This window comes from Dipodomys merriami, unplaced genomic scaffold (genome assembly GCF_024711535.1).
Source record: "Dipodomys merriami isolate MVZ:Mamm:240054 unplaced genomic scaffold, mDipMer1.0.p SCAF_220, whole genome shotgun sequence".
In the NCBI taxonomy this organism is placed as follows: domain Eukaryota; kingdom Metazoa; phylum Chordata; class Mammalia; order Rodentia; family Heteromyidae; genus Dipodomys; species Dipodomys merriami.
This window is the reverse complement of record NW_027203605.1, coordinates 1,185,236-1,191,769: the sequence shown is the minus strand read 5'-3', so window position 1 is coordinate 1,191,769 and position 6,534 is coordinate 1,185,236. Positions and strand designations below refer to the sequence as shown.

Genomic DNA, 6,534 nt, shown 5'->3' with positions numbered 1-6,534 from the left:
CATGCATGACGGCCTGGGTTTGATTCCTCAGCACCACATAAGCAGAAAATAAAAAAGCCGGAAGTGGTGCTACGGCTCAGGTGGTAGAGCACTAGCCTTGAGCTGAAGAGCTGAGGGACAGCGCCCAGGCCCAGAGTTCAGGCCCCATGACCGGATCAAAAAAAAAAAATGTACCAGTTTTCTTGCCCATGTAATTGTAACTCCTCTGTATAGTATTCTCACAATTAAAAAAAAGAGAAAGACTGAAAAGCTCAGAAGACATTTTGCTTTTACCGGCATGGTTCAACTAAAACCAGAAAACAGTTCTTTACATTTATATAAACTATTATATCTAGTGAGGATTTAAAAAGTTTTAGCATTTATATTTTAAATTTTATGTCAAAATATTTGTTTATTTTTAATTTTTGTCAGTTGTGGGGTTTGAAATCTGGGCCTGGACGCTGTCCTTCAGCTCTTCACCTCAAGACTAGTGCTCTACCATTTGAACCACTGCCAGTTTTCTGGTGGCTCATTGGAGATAAGAGTCTCACGGACTTTCCTGCGTAGGCTGGCTTTGAACCATGATTCTCAGCTCTCAGACTCCTTACTAGCTAGGATTACAAATATGAACCACTGGCACCTACCTACATAATTATATTTTGCACATTTATGAGGTATGGTGTGGTAATCCCATTCATTTATATCTTGTGTAATTATCAAGCTATATCATATCCATTAGTTTCTGTGTGTAACATTTCTTTTTAGTGAGACTGCTCAACCCTTATCTTTTCGCTGTGATGAAATATATATTCTTAACTATAATCACTTTGCTTCTTGTGGTATACAATTAATATATTTACTTTTAGTCATGGAAGTCCGCTAATTAAGGTTATATAAAACATGAATTGTAAAGTGAAAAAAATGGTTCCATTACTTGTTTTATCAAAACAATTATGCCTTTTTTCAATTATATTTCTGTGGGAATGTGTAATATTCATTGATTTAACAGTTAAAATTGATAACAGTTGATTCAAACTTGTATTTGAAAATTGCACACAACACAAATATACTTCCACTTTCTTCTACCACATAATTAAAATAACAGTATAGCAAAGCTTGGTGTTAGAGGCTCATGTGTAGAATCCTAGAAACTCAGGAGGCTAAGAACTGAAGTTTTGTTTCAATGTCAGTCTAAACAGACAAAAATGTGAAAACTTGACTCAGACATATACTAGATATTGCAAATAAGGGAAACCATGGGAAATATGCTTCTTTGGGCCTGGCTTACTTCACTTAATATAATTTTTCCAAGTCTTTCTATTTCCTAAAAAATGGGGCAATGTCATTCTTTCTGATGGAGGCATAGAATTCCATTGTGTATATATACCAATTTTCTTGATCCATTCATCTACTGAGGGGCATCTGGGTTGGTTCCATATCTTAGCTATGGTGAATAATGCTGCAATAAACATAGTCGTGCTGGTAGCTTTAGTGTGGTCTTGTTTGTGATCATTTCGTTAAATGCCCAAAAGTGGGATTGTTGGGAAACAGGGGAGCTCTATGTGGAGTCTTTTGAGGAACCTCCATACTGTTTTCCAAAGTGGTTGAGCAAGTTTACACTCCCACCAACAATGCAGTATAGTTCTCTTCTGTCCACATCCCCTCCAGCATTTGTTTTCATTAGAGTTCTTGATTATAAACGCACTCATTATCTTGCCCATGTAATTTTAACCCCTCTGTACAATATTTTCACAATAAAAAAAATAAAAAATACAAAAAAAATGTGAAAACTTATCTCCAATTATCCAGCAAGAAGGAGAAGGTAAAGATGTGGCTCAAGGAATAGTGTCATCACCCATGAGCAAAAAATACAATGGAGACCATTAAACATAGAGTTCAAGCCCTAAAATTGCATATACACAGAAGACAACAATAAAAAGTACTGTGAACATCAATAATGAAGACAAAATAGTAGAAAAGATAATGAGAAATGTTGTGTTAACATCTGGAGGACAGAAAGCATTTGACAGAATTTTGATTCATGAGAGGGAAAAATCAAAGTCTCATTTGTACAATCTCATTGTATCTATTTGTGTTGGAACCTGGCTATTGGGTAACATGTGAAAGTGTAGATTGGATTACCTGACATACCAGACATTGCCTGTGACTATACACCATCCCACTCTGCAAAAATCTAAACTTGTGCTTGTTAATTTAAATAAAACCTCATGTTAGAGACTGTTTGGTTCACATAGACAAGGGTCCTTATTTTGAGGCTTCAGACCAGTGCTTTTGTTTATAACCACTCCTGCTTTACGCCCTTCTTAGCTGGCACCAAGCCAAGACTTTGAGCTATAGACCCCACTGCCTTAATCCCTCCCTTTCTCCAGCTAAAACTCATTTCACATGCTATCTATGTCTTAGCATTAGTTGTTTTCTTTCTAATCCCCACCAGAAAACTCTTATATACATGTAAATCTACTATAAATAACCTAGTTAGAAAAGGTAGTAAGTGTTTAGCATTGGCTGAGGCTCTCATCTGTAGATTTGCTCCTTAATAAATCTGTGCTACACTATCTCTTCTCCATGGCTTTTGAGTCTGACAACTGATTGGTTTGGTTTGATGTAATCCCATTTATCCAGACTTACTTTGATTTGTTGTGCTTCGTGATCTTTGGAAGTTTTGACCTATGCCAAGGGGCCCACGTGTTTCCCCTAACCCTTCCTATAACATTTTCAAGGAATCTGGACTTACATTGAGGTCTTCGATCCATTTGGAATTGATTCTGGTGCAGGGGGATATATAAGGATATAACTACAGTTTTCTGTGTACAGCCAGTTCTACCAGCACAATTTTTTGAAGAGGCTGTTGAGGAGCTTGAGGCCTGAGTGACTCCATCTTGAGCTAGATGTCATCTTCTGAAGTATGAGTTATGCAGCTGACCATGAGCCCGGCCTGGGAATGAACAGAAGAAGCAATTCCTTGGCAACTAGGAACATAAACTATCCTTGGGGAAACCGCAGGCCGGCAGATGCTGGAGGGCATGGTGACCCCCGCAGTTAGGCCACAGGTGGTGTTTGTTTAAAAAAGGAACCCTGCAGTTTAGCAAGTGTGTCCTTGAGACTCCCTGTGGTGCAAGCCAACCAGTTTAAAGTACTTCAACCCTCTGATCTAACCAACAACCTGTTTCTGCTTTGTAGTGCACCAATCATACTATAGAATTGTATTAAGAGTTTCCCCATGATGTGTTATAATTTGTTGTAAGATGCTATGATGTATACAAAGTCCCTGCCTTCCCTAAAAATTGTATAAAAAGTACTATAACCCTGGTCTCGGGGCCTCTCAGCGTCATGGGCTGTGGGGGGACCAAGTTCCAGCTTGCAATAAAGACTCCTTTGCTTTTACATTGTTGATGGTCTCTGGTGGTCTTTTGGGTAAGGATTTCCAAATTCAGTTTTACATTTGGTGCATTGGCCGGGAATCCCCCCAAAGCCCACCCAGACGCATTAACCAAGGAGTCATGAGAAGCCCGGCAAGTAAGTAGAGGCATTGCCATTCTGAAATCATCTGGTATTTGAGTTCCCTGCAGGTTCTGTATTGGGGTTGGCAAGAGGTCTTGGTGGACGTGCTATAAGACAGCCAACTGGGCCGGTGGGAGTTGTCCCTCAGATTTCCTGGGGGGTAAACTATCCACTAGTGCAGAAGCTTGAGTCTGGCACTTTCTGACTGATAGTTTACAGGGTAGGCTATCCACTAGTGTGGACATTTGGGTCCATTTGTAGTCCAGCACTTTCTGACTGACAGTCTACAATGCACATGCTGTGAACATGTCTTGTCTCAGGGTTCAGTGTTTTGTCTGTGTGTCTTTTGGAATTCTTGGAATGTTTCTCCTCCCAGATTCATCCTGATGCAAGGGCTCAGAGGAGACTGGCTAACACCCCCTTAATATCTGTTTCTCTCTAGCTCCTTCTTTTTTTATGAAACTGCCACTGACCACCTGCAAGTGGCACCAGCAAGATCTTAGCCTCGGGCCTTAGCCCAGGGGGTCTGAGTACGGGGGAGAACCTGTCAGTCTGAGGGGACAGCCACTAGGAACTTCTTTCCCTTGCCCCAAGATGACTGGGAATTCTCCTCTGCCTTGGAAGACTCCTGGGTCAATGTTTGCAGGAATCAAAAAGAAAAATCTTCCCGAGGTGAGTAGAGGGGGTCCGAGTCCCCTGGTAAGTGAGTGATGTTGAGATGTTGCCCCATTCACTGAGACCTGATTTCGTCTTTGTGGCCACTTGTCTGTCTTGTTTACTTTGGTGTGTTTTCTGTTCTATGTTTTCTGAGGTAGGGAAGTTCTGGGTGACAGTGGCAGGCTCACTCAGCAAACTCTGGATTCAGCTTGAGAACAGCACAGATTTCTGGGGGCCCATTAGTCCCCAACTCAGCCTTTGGTTGTTGTTTTGTCTAGTTCCGTTTTAGAATTGGTACCAGTTTTAAATGTGAATCCTTGGTTTTTGTGTTTATCAGTGTTTTTGATATTTATTTGAACATCTCTGGGGGAATTAAAGTCTCAGCCTCCGGCTGGGCTTGGTCACAGACCTGCTAAGTCTCCCTCCCCACTTCTTTTGTTACCAAGCAGCCAAGAGGAGTGGCATGGACAAGCCTCAGGTCCACCTTCTCCTGGTGGAGGCTGCTGGAGAGGTTAGGGTGTAGATAGCAGTGAGCCTGGTCTGGACTTTCAGCTGCTCCAGACAGCTTAAAAATTTGTAAAGTGCTTTTGTCAAAATTGGGTAAAAATCAGGCCCGTTCAGTTTCAGGTGACCCCCTCACCCAGCCCTCCTCCAACAGAAGGGATTCAAAAGACTGATTAGTGAAATACCTTGCTAAACAAGCAAGCCCTGGAAAAATGAAGCTCAACAAAGGTACTTCGTTTAAAAGAAATATTGTCTTAAAATTTTTTTAAAAACTTTAGAAAATGTACGTACAACTGATTTTGATTTTTTGTGTGCTTTAAGATCTGTGTGAGTGTTTTGTATGTGTTTATGAACATGTTCAAGATAAGAGTTGTCAGCATGCTGTAACAATGGGTGAGTTTAAGTTTAAAATTCAAAAGGTTATGAGGTTTGGACATTACCAAAAATTTTAAGGAATCTTCACATTGTTTTTAACGGCTTTTTAAGGATTCTTTAACTTAAAAAATAGAAAATCTGGTGTTGAGTTCTAATTTTATTCCCTTGTGGTCAGAGAGAATGCAAGGTTTCTGAATTTGGACAAGTTTGCTTTGTGGCCTAAAATGTGGTCTATTTTAGAAAATGTTCCATGTGCTGTTGAGAAAAACGTGTATTCTTGTGGAGAGCTGCGGGACCCACGACCAAAGACGGCCAGGCAGTAAGGAGTGGCCACAAAAGCAACATTGTAGCTCCTTGGTAAGATGGCGCTGGCTCCCGCCTTCTGTCTTCCCGGTGACAAGTGCTCTCTGTAAAAAAAACTCCTTATATGGCTATGACTTGGTTCCTAGTTTGCTTCCGTGTTTGCGACCCTATCGGTATATGCCACGTGGTGCTTCAGGATTGGCCATCCAGGAGACTTATAACCAGAGCGCGGGGGGGGGGGGGGGGGGGGGGGGCGGGGGGGACAGAGAAGCAGGAAGAAGCGGGCAGAAGAAGCAGGAGAGAAGATGTTGTAAAAGGTCCTGAATAAACCGCATTGAGAAGAATCCCGGGTCGCGTCTTCCTTGCTGGTCGAGGTGGTCGCGACATATTCTTATGCTGCTGGGTGAAATTTTCGGCAGATGTCTGTTAAATCTAGTTGATCTTTGCAGTTGTTTAGATCTGCGGTTTCTTTGTTGAGTTTTTGCTGAGTTGATCTATCTAGTTGGGAAAGTGGTGTGTTAAAATCCCCAACAATTAATGTCTTTGGATCTATGTAGGATTTGAAGGAAAGTAGTGTTTCTTGGATAAATTTGGGTGCTCCGTTGTTTGGTGAATAGATATTTAGAATTGTAATATCCTCCTGAAGGAGAGATCCCTCAATTAGTATGTAGTGACATTCTTTGTCTCTTCTCACGAATTTTAATTTGAAGTCTATTTTATCTGATATTAGGATTGCAATTCCTGCCTGTTTGTGGGGGCCATATCACCTTGCACCAGAATCAACTCCAAATGGATAAAAGACCTCGAGTCAAAGCAGACACTCTGAAAACATTACAGGATGGAATAGGAGAAACGCTAGGTCTCCTTGGCACAGGCTAAAAATTTTTTAATAGAGACCCAGAAACACAACAAATCAAAGAAAGGTTGGACAAATGAGATTGCATGAAGTTAGAGAGCTTCTGCATGGCAAAGGACATAGCTAGCAAGATCAATAGAAAGCCTACGGATTGGGAGATCTTCACTAGCCATACAATGGACAAGGGTCTCATATCTAATATATACTTAGAACTCAAAAAATTAAATCCCCCGACAACAAATCCTCAAAGAAACAACTGCCCAATAACTAAGTGGGCTAAAGACTTAAAGAGAAACTTCTCTGAAGAGGAAAGAAGGATGGCCAATCAACACATGAAG

The 6,534-nt window shown here is 41.0% G+C and overlaps 1 long non-coding RNA gene across 1 annotated transcript; it reads left to right on the top strand.

The window, feature by feature from the left end:
- Positions 1-4,775: 4,775 nt before the first annotated feature.
- LOC138834987 (uncharacterized) lies at positions 4,776-6,233 on the top strand. The gene is made up of 3 exons (XR_011374322.1): positions 4,776-4,890; positions 5,278-5,394; positions 6,071-6,233. It is a non-coding gene; the product is annotated as an uncharacterized lncRNA (long non-coding RNA).
- The last annotated feature ends 301 nt before the right edge of the window (positions 6,234-6,534 follow it).